Source organism: Furipterus horrens, unplaced genomic scaffold, assembly GCF_987537825.1.
Source record: "Furipterus horrens unplaced genomic scaffold, mFurHor1.1.pri manual_scaffold_7, whole genome shotgun sequence".
NCBI lineage: Eukaryota > Metazoa > Chordata > Mammalia > Chiroptera > Furipteridae > Furipterus > Furipterus horrens.
Genome location: NW_028327177.1, coordinates 29165553 through 29178671, shown reverse-complemented (window position 1 = coordinate 29178671; position 13119 = coordinate 29165553). Strand labels below are relative to the sequence as shown.

Genomic DNA, 13119 nt, shown 5'->3' with positions numbered 1-13119 from the left:
TCAATTCTAATAAGATCTGCATTTAGTTAACAATATGCCAATGTTAATTTCCTGGTTTTGATAATTGTACTACTGGTTTGGCTCAGTGGATTGAGCGTCGGCCTGCGAGCTAAGTGTCGCTGGTTCGATCTTCCAGTCAGGGCACATCAGAGAAGGAAAACTCTGATTCCAGAAAACCTCCGCTGCCTTGCGGCATACCTCTTCAGGGGAAAGGCTAAGGGAGTAAACCCCGACAGAAAATCCGGAGCCGGAGTCCCTAAGGCGGTTTGACATTGTAGTCAACACCGGCAACTCCTGCGGCGCACCTGAAGCCAAGCTGTATTGACTCCGTCTTTCCCTTGGACCCTTCAGCTGCGAAGAGAGGGGGGGTCTGCTGCATGGGCAACAGCAGACCCTCCATATCACCCTGCCCAGGCTCTGTAGCTTCAGCTTCACTGGAGAGGACACTCCAGCGTCATCGCAAGATGTCGATTTAACACGGGAGGAGACAGATACCGTGTCACTCCCGAGTCGGACTGCACAGCCATTCTCGGCAGTGCAGATAGACTCTTAAGAAGCTACACCATCGTCTCTCGAGACGGACGGCTGCCGACGACGACGACGACTACGGTTATGTAAGCTGTTAATATTAAACTAACATTAAAGTGAGGGATATATGAAAACTCTCCATACAATTTTTACAATGTTTCTGTAACTCTAAAATTCATTCAAAATAAAAAACTTTTTTTTAAAAAAGGGATCCAATGAAAAATATGGGCAAAATATTTAAATACTCACTAAAATAAAGATATTCAAAATTATTAATTATTAAGAAAATGCAAACTAAAACCACGATGAGATATACACTTATTAGAATAGCTAAAAAGCAAAAAAATAACAACACCAAGTGCTGGTGAGGATGTGGGGAAGCTGGATCTGTCACTGCTGGTGGAAATACAAATGGTAGTCATTTTGAAAAACAGTGGCAGTTTCTATAAAGTTAAATGTACGCTGACTGTATGACCCAGGAACCCCTCTCCTAGGTATTTACAGAAGAATTTGTGCAAATGTTTTTAATGGTTTTATTTATAATTGCCCCAAACTAAAAATAAACATAATGTCCTTCAGCTAGTAAATGGATAAACACACTGGGACACATCCACATCCATGGGTTTCTGGAAAAGTTTGTGAAAGTGGGCTCTCTAAGGCTTTGCAAAATTGACAGGAATCAATTCTAAACACACATAGAAGTTAAAGGATGAATAAACACACATCTTGACTGTTCCCATTGAGTAATCTTTTGGGGTCTATGGACTCTGTTTTGAATGGATTCCCAGAATCTCTTCTCTCCTCACCACCCTCACTCTGCCCCACCCCTACTTCCAGGTCTACCACCTCTCTTCCAGCACCTTCAAGGCACATACATGGTACACTTGAATAAAGCTATGCATGGTGGCCCTAGATAAAATCATCTAGAAAGTGAAGATTGAAAGAGTTCCGAAGACTAGGCTGTGGGAAGTCTCCAACATTTACAAGCCAGAGAGATGGGTTGAATAGGCAAAGAAAGCTAAGAAAAAGTAACCAGTAAAATAAGTGACTAGAGGAACCAGCCAGGAGACTGTGGTGTCCCAGAAGCCAAGTGAAGAATATGCTTTAAGAAAAAGGAAACAATCAACTGTGAAAAATTCTTCTAAAAAGTTAAAGAGATGAGGGCTGAGAACAGTCCCACCATTAGACCCAGGTAAGTAGACTCCACTCCAGGCCCCACACCTGTGGGATCCCCATGTTTTGAAGTGCTTTCCTCAAATTTTCCTAAGTTTGCTTCCTGTGCTGTGTCTAGCCATCTAGGCAAGGTGTCCCCAAGTCTAACCCTCATATCCTAGCAATCACCAGACCCTTGAAACCAAAAACACAGGTTCAGCTGCCTGCCACAAGGAAAATCTGGTGCTGGTGCAAAAGGGAAGAGGTTTATTCTGGTTCTTCAACCTGAGAAAATGGTGGACTCTCATCTCAAAGACCATCTCCCCTTCCTGGTCAAACCTGCAGTTCTTATAGCGATAGGGAAGGGAGGGCTTTTTCCTTTCTATCCAATTACCTTGCTAGCTTTTGGAGTGCTCAAGCTCTATCCATTCATCTTTCTAGCCTTTGGTGCACTTGTTGTAAGAACCTCCCCCTGCACCACCTTAGCCAATGGGAAAGATGCCCCCAATGCTCCCTGACTGTCTACAGTATATGGTCAGTGGGGAAGGAGGACTGCGAGACCCACCAACAGGAAGCCTGAAGATTCCCCAGCCCTCAGCCCACCTCCCAACACTGGACACCATGCTGAACATCCAGGGGAGCCAGTTGGAGAGGGGCACCCGAGGATCCCAGCCCATCAGTGCCTTCTATGCAGCCCCAGCGCCCACCCCTCAGAAGTGGCCAGCTGCCCACACTCACACTGCCACTGGCTGCCTGAACTCCAATGGTCTATGGTAACACCCTCCTTTACATTGACTGGGGCCAGCGGTAGTATCTGGACAGGAAACCCCAAGCCTGCACAGAGACCAGCATAGACCCTGGTCTCTGTTTCTCTCCTCCAGGGTATACAATCTCCATCACTCTAGCCCATACATGGAGTCACTCAGATGTCCCAGAGAGTTTCTAGACCTATGCTTGTGGCAGAATTCTGGGTACCTATTGTTGGACCTCAGTTCCAGGAGAGCAGCCTATTGAACAAATCCCCACACACCAGAGCAGTATTTCTTTTGTAGGATTGTGCAAGAGTAGGCCACTAGGAATGATGTTGATGTGCTAATTCTGGGTGACCTGAGTAGGCTACAAGATGACTTCAGGAGTCTGGGTTACCAGTGGTCTACCACCAACTTTTGCGTGTGCATGAGCCTATGTGATAGCTCTCTCCCAACTGTGTTGTGCAATGCCGCCTCAAGTTCAGACAAGGAGTGATGACAGGCACCTTTTAGCCTTATGTCCCTGAAAATGGTACCCAGGACAGTCTTCCACTCCTCCAGAGGCTCTACTCCATGTGTTCCACGGTCCTCAGAGGAGACATGCCTCTCTCATCTAAGGTCTTTTTGAGACAGTTGCTCTTCAGTAACCATGGAAACTTCCAACTGAAGTCCTCTCTAGTCTCCAATCAAATTAGTGATGGCATGATCTCCCAAGTTGATCTTAAGTTATGTGGGGGAGGTGAGGGGATGTCCCTAGGGTAAATGAAACCACTCTTCTTCATTCTACTTCTCTCTTATCCTTCTTCCTGGGTGGCAGTGTGTGCAAGGCAAGGGTGGGGTCAATATTGAAAAAATCACATCCTAGGAATGCAGTGATTACACCCTAAAGTGATCAGGAGAAGACTGTGTTGTTCTGTGTTCATTCAATAGCCTTCTGAATAGGAATTTAACATGACTAGAAAAGGAAGGATTGTTCACATTCTCCAGCACGCTCTGGGTGAGCATTTGTGGGGGTCAGCACTGAAACACAGTAATAACCTTTGAGAGAGTCATTGGACTCCAGCATTCATGGGCAACAAAATGAAGTAGCTTAGTGTGTGATAAGATAACCAGCATTTAACAAATAGTATTAGGGAAATGCAAAAGCAAGATCAATACTATTTTAATACAGGCAGGTTATGAAGAGCCTTGCTACCTTTTCTTGTAATAGGAGATGTGAAATAAGCCAGAAGCATCAATTTGACAATAAAAAACACAAAGAGATGGTCCGTGGATCTGGACAGGAAGAGAAATGGTGCCTGGACACCATGAAGACTCTTCGTTTCCACTGATAGAACAATAAATAAATACATAACTTCTCTGTTATCCTAAGTCTTCATCAATAAATCACGACATCTCCATTAATTTATAATACATTTCAATCAAAAATTTTACAAAGACAGAGGCCTCTCCCACCCCCACACACATGCAGACCCAAAACTGCAATATCCCGAGTAGATAAGAGGGGATAGGAACCTGTGCTGAAGTGCTCACTTTCTCAGGGCTGGAGCATAAACAGCTCATCTGCAGAGGCGGACAGGCAGAGCATATGAACACACATGCAATTAGGTGGGTAGATATGGTGAGAGAAATGTGGAAATCCTCTTCTAATTGCTTCTCCTCTCTTCGTGACATAGGCAGCAAGCTGAGAGTAAGGGTTGTGCAAGAGACTTAAGAAGAGTGAAAAAGATGTGAAATAGCTCGCTCTGGGAGCGGGAGCGTAAATGGAGTAAGAAAATGTAATGAGATTGCCAGGCAGAAATAAAGGCCCACATGAGGTTAGTGGCCATGAATTGAAAGACACTCCAGTCAGCATGAATATGCTCAGCTGAACAGACACAGAATCAGTAGGATGCTGGATTTAAATGGGGCTTTTCCAAGAAAATACGATGAGAAAGAAAAAGAAAGGATTTTAAGAGTATATGTAAGGAACCATATTCCAACTGGACCATGGAATTTAAGTAAGATAAGGAGGGAGGTGAGTACAGGAGAGGATTTTAAAGACCGTGCAAAGTAGTAGGCCCATTGGATTGTACATGGCAGTGGTGCTAAAGAAGTTTTGTCATTGGGATACTTGAGGGAGTAAGTTGAAAAAAAACAAAACACTGGTATTGTGGATGTGACATGGTTACTCCTAATGGTGAGGTCTAGAGCATGACCTTGAAGTGAAGCCTGAGATAAGATAGAGGAGATCATTGGAAGAGGAGAAGTAAAAAAACTGAGAGATGGAGGTGCTAGAATAGTTTCTTACCTGGATACTGAAAACCTCCAAGATTTACAGCAAGAATGATTATTTTCCTCATAGAAAGCATGACATTGAACATGCTCCAAGGAATGAGGAGTAGGGGAAAGTTGAGCTGGAAGATGTTGGCAACGGAAGAAATAGAAGTTGCAATCTGATTGAGATTCAAAGCCAGTGTTTGCAGGGAGAAGACAAGGAGTATAATCAAGAGGTGGCATTGAGGAAGAAGGACACCAACCCCATCTCTAGGTTCTGGGATACGAAGTGTATAGAGAAGAAAGCAGCCACTGTGTGTGAGGAAGGCAGAGGGGGCCAGGGTTCAGTTGTCAGAGCAAGAAAGTGAAGGGAAACTTCAGGGAAGCTGGGAATACAAGGTCAATGACTAACCTTGAGTTCTGGAGGGCAGAGTATAACAGATTTAAGAATTCGGGGGTTGAAAGCAAAGAGATTAAGTCCGAGAGTTCTGGAGAATAAGGGATGACAAGGGAGACTGAAATAACTAACTCCGGGATGATTCATCCTGCCAGTCTCCAAACAGGGAGAGGTCTTCATCATTAAAGATGATTTATTTATTTTTTTTAATGTTTTTTATTGATTATATTGTTACAACAGTTCCAATTTTCTCCCCCTTGTTCCCCTCCACCCAGTCATTAAAGATGATTTAAATGTCCTCTTTGTTCATCTGATTCTATCATAAAAGCAGATTCCATTTGTGGCAAGAACAGTTTTTCTAATCTTAGAACCCTCCAATTCTTTCACCTACTATGTGACTTTGAATCAGTCACTTCTTAAATTTTTTATTTATTAATTTTACAGAGGGGGGAGGAAGGAAGGAAGGAAGGAAGGAAGGAAGGAAAGAAGGAAGGAAGGAAGGAAGGAAGGAAAGCCTTGTTGTTCCACTTATTTAGGCATTCATTGGTTGATCCTTCTATGTGCTCTGACTGGGAATTGAACCCTCCACCTTGGTATATCAGGACAACAGTCTATCCAACCTAGTCAGGGCTGAATTAGTCGCTTTTAAAATGTACAGATTTTAAAAATCTACAGATTATCTTTATTTGTTTAGTAAAACAAGAGTGGAAGATTCAAGTGTTTCAGAGAGAGAGAGAGAGAGAGAGAGAGAGACAGAGACAGAGAGAGAGACAGAAACAGAGAGAGAGAGAGAGACAGAGAGAGAGACAGAGAGAGAAGAGTGTGCTATCACTGATATAGAAAAGGTTTTCACACATATGTAAACCTACATTCCAGAATCATTACCAATTAGCCTACAATCTTGTCTTTGCCTACTGTTACTAAAGTATTTAACCCCTAAAAATAACAGTGCTCTGTTTTTTATGTTTTATATATAAATATATATAAATATTATATATATATATATATATGAAAGTCAAGATAATTGATTCTGAACAAGATCACAGAAAACAATCAGAAGGAAGCAACTGTTTTAATTCAATCAACCCTCAGAAGGAGGCTGTGTCTCATCTCCCAGGTATCTTTTTCCAGACCCTGGAACGAATTCATTCAGCATAAGCCTTCAAATTATTTTTAAAGCATTATGAGGTAGATTATTACTAATAGCAGGAGAAGCTATTCATGCAGCCCCAACCCCTGTTAAAACTGAAGACAGAACATTTCCTTCCTAGCTAATGGCAAGAAGGTACATTGCATTGCCCTGTCCCCTTGTGAATTCCTCCCCACTGAAAGAAGCCCGACATCACTCCCATAAAACCCATTCCTGTATAACCAACAGGCTATTCAACTCTCCAAATTGCAAGAAAGACTTTTGAATGAGTCTTTTAGTATAAAATGTGTTTCCTGAAGAAGAAATTAGAATGGCTGTTTGGAGTATTGAAAGCCTGTATTTATCCAGGGAACATGAACTTCTTTTGGAATTACTTTCCTCTGAAATGTTCACTATTGCTGTTACACTTTTAAAAAAAAGAAGAAAGAAAGGTAGAAAGAAAACCCTCTCAGCCCAGTATTTACTAGCCTGCCCAAACGCTTACAATGACAGCAACAAAGCCTCTGCCTGGGTTGGCATCAGTGATAGGATGACAGTCCCAGACTGTATGTCTTCTTTAAAAAGACAAACCTGAGCCCTGGCCAGGTGGCTCAATTGGTTGAGCATTATCCCATACACTAAAAAGAGTGCAGGTTCAATTCCTGATCAGGGCACAGTCTAGGTTGTGGGTTTGATCCCCAGTCAGGCACGTAGGGGAGGCAATGGAGTGATGCTTCTCTCTCTCTCTCTTTCCCTCTTTCTTTAAAAAAAAATCAATTTAAAAAAACATAGTTTTGGGTGAGGATTAAGAACAACAACAACAAAAAAAGACTGACCTGACTCCACCTCTGTTATTCCAGTTCGTGACTCAAAGCCCAATAACCTCGGCTCCTTGTCAGGTGTGCTTGTGTCTTATGTCTAATTTTAAAGGAAAGTATTCTGAGTCAAGAGATTATTGCCAATATTCCCTCTTTTAAGTTGTCTAAAATTCACAGACTGATTCAGTTAGACAGCAGGAAGATCACTGGGGACAGGATAGATGCCCATCTGTCTAGTGAGATTTAAATGCTCAGTTTACTGGCCTGTTGATTCTTGCCCCCATCCAGTTGGCCAGAGGTTACTTTCACAGTACATTTCTAGTCCCTTGCTCAGAGCAAAGGGGCCTCTGATGCTTCCTCAGGAGCAAGAGCAATGCAAATCTTATCATGAAGAACTTCTCCTGGCCCAACTTAAGGTGTTTTTGTTGGCTCAGCATTGAGGCACCTTTCCTAGATGTTTCTTCTTGGAGCTCAGTAAACTGTTTACCCCACCCCTGAGAGCTGTGCTCCAAATATTTGCAGACAGTTTATATCCGCCCTCCTCATCCCTGTTTGGCAGCATTGTAAACATACCTAATCATTTCATTTCTTACTCTCTCTGACCTTCTTAATCTCCCTGACCCCTACCCTGCTCATGCATCTACATGATAAATCAGTACTCAACTAGTTGTGGCTTTTTCTGAATTTCCTGTCATTTTTCAACAGTTTTCTAGAAGTTGAAGTATAGTTGTACTGGCTGGCTGTTGCCGTGTAACAAATAACCACAATATTAGTGTTTAACTTTAACCACTTATTTAGCTTCCACACCTGTGGGTTGTCCGGGAGCCAGCTGATCTAGGCTGGGCTCAGGGAGGGTGGTTTGATTGGGATGGTCCAGCCTGACTAGCTCTGCTCTACATGGGTTTTTTCCTCATGCGAGGACCAGAGGGTTAACCCAGACAGTTCTCCTCATAGCATGGCAGATTACAAAAAAAAAAAAAAAAAGTGGGAACACACAGGTTTCTTACAAATGAGGAACTTACACACTGTCACTTTCACCACTTTTTATTTAATTTATTGTTTATTGATTGATTGGTCTATTTATTTTCAATTACCATTGCCATGCCACCTCTTTCTGTTGATCAAAGCAAATCATGTGACCCCATCCATTTAGTAGAGGAACTACAAACTCACAGGGCAAATGATATGGATATTGAAAAGGGTGAAGAATTGGGGCTGTATACCATCTACCACAGTGGCCAATGCATCTGAGCCATTTCACAAGCTTCAGTCTAAGATCTGGTATTTTCTTTGTTCCTTTTCAGTACCATGAAATATCAGATGGAGCCTGATTAGGAGGGAAGTCTTAAGCCCTTCCAGCACCAAATCAGGTACTATTACCACTTTTAAAGGTGGACATTGTTTCTAAAAGTTCAGGGAATTTTCTCAATAGCTTTTAAATGGAAAAGATGACTTTCAAACTCATATTGGTCCTAATCCCAATATCTATGTTCTATTCCATACCTCCTATTAGGTGAAGTTTAAGAATTTTTCCATAACCTGTCTTATAGGCGACAGACATACTCACCATGTAAAGATGTGAGAGGAAAAATCTCCAAGAGACCCAAGAGATGTAATTAAATGAAAAAAGTAAGATGCAGAACTAATATACTATCTTTGGGGTTAAAAAAAAGGCAGGAGGTGAGGGTAGGTAAGAAGAACATAAAAACATGTATATTTGTTAATCTATGCATGAACAAATTCTAGAACAATACACAAGAAACTAAGGGCAGTGATTCCCTATGAAGAAGTGGAACAAGGACAAGGATGGGAGGGAGAATTTCATGGCAAACCTATTGATAAGGCCTTAAGGAGTTTTGTGTAAGCATCTACAAAACTCCATTAAAAGGACAGAGGATTAGAGGGGCCTTTAGAGACCCAAAGAGCCCTCCATCCACTAAAAGATTATTATTTGAACAAGGAAAGGTATTGCATAGGCAATCCATTGAGTACAATGCTATAACTGGGAGCATCAGTGTCATCCCTCTGTACTAGCAGATGTTGACCAGTCTTGGCTATATTTAGCTCCAACTTGTATAGCCATCTTATTTGCTGCCTTGAATCTCTTTACATCCTCCTATGGCTGATTCCCTGTTATCTTTCTTTAAACTATGGAATTTTTTTGTTGGATTTCCTTGCTTGAATTTTCTTTATTGAACTTTTGTTGTTTATCGCTTCCTCCTATTTATAACTCCCTATTAATTCATTTGAATTTTATCTCCTGAGTCAGTGAATTTTTACCATTTACAGATCAAATTCAGGGTGAGATTCTAAAATCCTTTGTTAAAACCTCATGAAAGATTGCAAATAGGCAACAGGACTTCTAAGGGTATTATTCATAGATTCTCTCCTTAAACAATATGGCTCCTAAGAACCACAAGGACTTTCTCCTGCACTAGTCTCCAAGGGAGCACAGGAGAAAGAGGGTTTATCTCAGTTTCACCAATACGACTTTTGTCTCCATCCAGCCATGCCCCGCTGTGGAGTCTCCCACTGGAAACAAGCTTTCCCCAAACAATGTCGGGACCCTGTCCTCCAGAGTCAGTCAGCTAAGATGGTCAACTGGAAAAGTATGCTTCCTTGAGGAAAGTGTGAACCTACAGGTGTGGATGATGTGACCACGGCTCTCCAGGAAGACCTGGAGGAAGTGGGCTGCATTCTCATCAGATGAAGGTCATCTGCAGCCTATTGTCATATCTGTTTGGTAGAGATACTTGGCTAACACCAGTTGTAGGGTTTATAGACCAAAACTTCCAGCTCCCAGCCTAATCCTGATGAAGTTAAGAATGTGTTTCTGGTGCCTCTGGAATATTCCCTGCACCTATTCATCTACCACCAGAATCACCTGACACAACCTGGTCATCATTTTACTATTCATTGCTTTGAGTACAAAAACTCTGAAGATGATATAACTCACCATATCCAAGGACTAAGTGCAAAATTTGCACTTAATTATTTTTTAAAAATACCTTTGAAGTTGAATTTAATCTCAACAATCTATAGCATCTTCTGAAGAGTCTTTTCTGAGGTTTCATAAACATGCAACAAGCAAGTCATGATTTATGGAACCAACATCCAAATAACCATCCAAGCACCTTTTGTACGTGCTTATCCACAGAACAACAATAATGCCAGCTGGTGGGATTTGACAGGTGTGAATATTTTTTCTGCAATATGAAGGTAAAACCTTGCCTTATTTCCAGTTTCCCTCTATCATCTGAAAAAGCAAAAGTCTTTCAAAAGTGAAAAATGTGTTTAAAGTATTGAATAATTTCACCCACAATATATTTACACTATTTTTCTTACACATGTAAGAAAAAGTATCTGGCACATAGTAGGCACTTAATAAATATGTTAAATATTAAAAATATGACTTTTGTCTAATGGAGCAAACAGATAAACAGAAGACCTACAAAGTTTTTTAAAGAATTATACCATATTTGTGTTGAAAGACCAGAGATAGAAGGCATTTGACCTTTGAACTACTATGGACAGGGAATCAGCTGAAAAAACTATTCAGTGAAAAACACCAGCAGTTTCTTATAGAAAAAGCAGGGTAAATCAGAGGGTGAAACCAAGAGCCAACAGACCAATTTCTAACCTGTAAGACTGAGCCCTAATCAAGGAACTAACAACATGTGCCTACTCAAGAAACAGATCAACTTCAAAATTGCTATGGAATGGTAACTGCAGTGTTACTAATTTTTCAAATGAGAGTGCTACTACGTTTATCTAATGCCTGTCCCACAAATGTATGCTAGATAGAGAAGGATGGAGGTGGATAACCTGTCTCTTTATTTTGGTGGTCTTCAGAAAAACTTCACCAGAGGAGCTGCACAAAAAACAGCTTCATCCATGTTAGATAGGATTTAAATGATGAGATTCTGGACTTCAAGATGATTATGATGATGATGATGATGATGATGATGATGATGATGGTGATGATGGGGCTTGGGGATCTTGAAGAAGGGGATGAGTGTATATTGCATGTGGGACTAACATAAATTATTGTGGTCCAAGGGTGAAATATGGCAGATTGTATTTTACAGTCCCACATATTCTTAAAATATGACTTTGACACTCCTTCCATTGAGAATGGTGGTTGTCATCCCTCCCCTTGAATTTGGTGTGGTATTGGGGCTTGTAAATGACACCGTGTGACTTCCAAAGCTAGGTTATAAAAAACTATGCAGCTGAAGCCTGGTTCTTTGGGGGATGTTTGTTCTTGAAACCTACACATCATACTGTGAGGAAATTCAAGCAGCCACACAGAGAAGCTACATGTGGGTGCTTTGGATAATGGCCCCAGCTGAGGTCCTAACCATTAGCCAGAATCAACCACAAGATATGCAAGTAAGATAGCTTTCTAGTCCCCACTGCTGTTGAGTCTTTCCTGCCTTTTAGTCTGCCCAGCTGAGGCTCAGACACTATGGAACAAAGGTAACCTATTGCTGCTATGCCCTTTTATGGATTTATAACACACCAAAACCATGAGCATAATAAAATAGTTGTTGTTTTATGTTACTAAAATTGAGGTGATATGTTACAAAGTAATAAAACTAAAACACCTATGAATTCACTGCCAAGTGCAGTAATCAAGCCTTAGACTCTAAGGATACACTTAGATTCCAGTCCCAGGCCCATTCATTACCAGCTGGTGACTGGGCAAGTCCTCTACATAATTATTTCTGCCTCATGGGTTGGTTATAAGGATTTAATGGGATAACACCTATAAAGTACAATGTAAAGTATGTGATACATAGTAACACTCACTAACTAAATGTCTGTCCACTCTGATTACTCCTCATCTGTGCCTTTATCACTGCATTTACTCTTGAAATTATTCATTTTTGTCTGCCTCACCCACTAGACCATAAGCTCCTGATACCAGGATCTGTATTTTGTTCATCTCTGTAGCTTAGTGTCTAGCTCAGTTTGCTTAGTAGACTATATTAAATCTCAAATATTAGAGAGTGAGCCAAGATGGCAGGGAAGTAAGTGGGAGCTATACTAACCTCCTTCCAGGACCATCTGGAATTACAACTAAATTGTAGAGAAATCATCCTGAATAACCAACTGAACACTAGCTGGAGAGAAGCCTTATAACCACAGACAGACAGAAGAAACCACTTCACCACAATATGACTGGTAAGGAGTGTGGAGGAGGCATGAGAGGGCTGTCAGGGCTCCCACGGGTGGCAGCTGAAGTTCCAGAAGGATATTTCAGTGGCCAGGGGGTTCCCCCTGAGAAGTGTGGGGTCTAAACCCCAAGCTGCCAGGGAGAGATGGCTAAAGATGCAGAGACCCTCTTAAAGGGCCAACACAAAAAAAAATTTAGTTTACAGCCACTTATCCTGGGCTCTGGCAGAGGGAGGGCAGAGTAGACTAGAGAGATGCTTGAGGAGGGTCTGGCGCTGGTGGCTCTGGGGATAGAACTGAAGAAACAGCCACCAGGATCCCTGTGCTGAGTCATTTCCCATAGTGCAGAAGCCATCTTTCTCAGGCAGAACTATCTCCTCCAAGTGGCATCAGCCTGAAGGGGAGCAATAGCCCCACCTGCAGGAATTACTCTGCCCCACCCTGTGGATCTTAAACCTGGCTGCTGAGTACAGCTTGAGGCTATATCACTGATTAAGTTTAACAACTAAGACAGATCTCTGAGAACTCTGAGACTTTAGCTGACCCTCCCCCAGGCCTGGTGCCAGTATAAGCCAGCCTTGGTGTGCAACCTGGTTCTTTCTGCACACAAGCAGGCCCAGAAGAGTGAGCATATGCTGTGGATCACCATTGATAGCTCCAAACAGGTTGAACAGGACCAGTTGTAAACAGCACCTGACAAAGGTCTGCTTCATAGTCTTTATAGATCTACCTAATACATAGAAACACATACAAAGAAGCAACCAAAATGGAAAGACAAAGAAACAGACCCCAAATGAAAGAACAAGAGAATTCTCCAAAGAAGAACTAGATGAAATGGAGGCAGGCAATTTATGAGGAAGAGATTTTAGAGTTAATGATTATAAGGATACTCAAGAGCATGAAAAAAGACAT

At 41.7% G+C, this 13119-nt stretch overlaps 1 pseudogene; it reads left to right on the top strand.

The window, feature by feature from the left end:
- The first annotated feature begins 2178 nt into the window (after positions 1 to 2178).
- Positions 2179 to 10127, top strand: LOC150004193 (peroxisomal coenzyme A diphosphatase NUDT7 pseudogene; annotated as a pseudogene).
- Positions 10128 to 13119: the final 2992 nt, after the last annotated feature.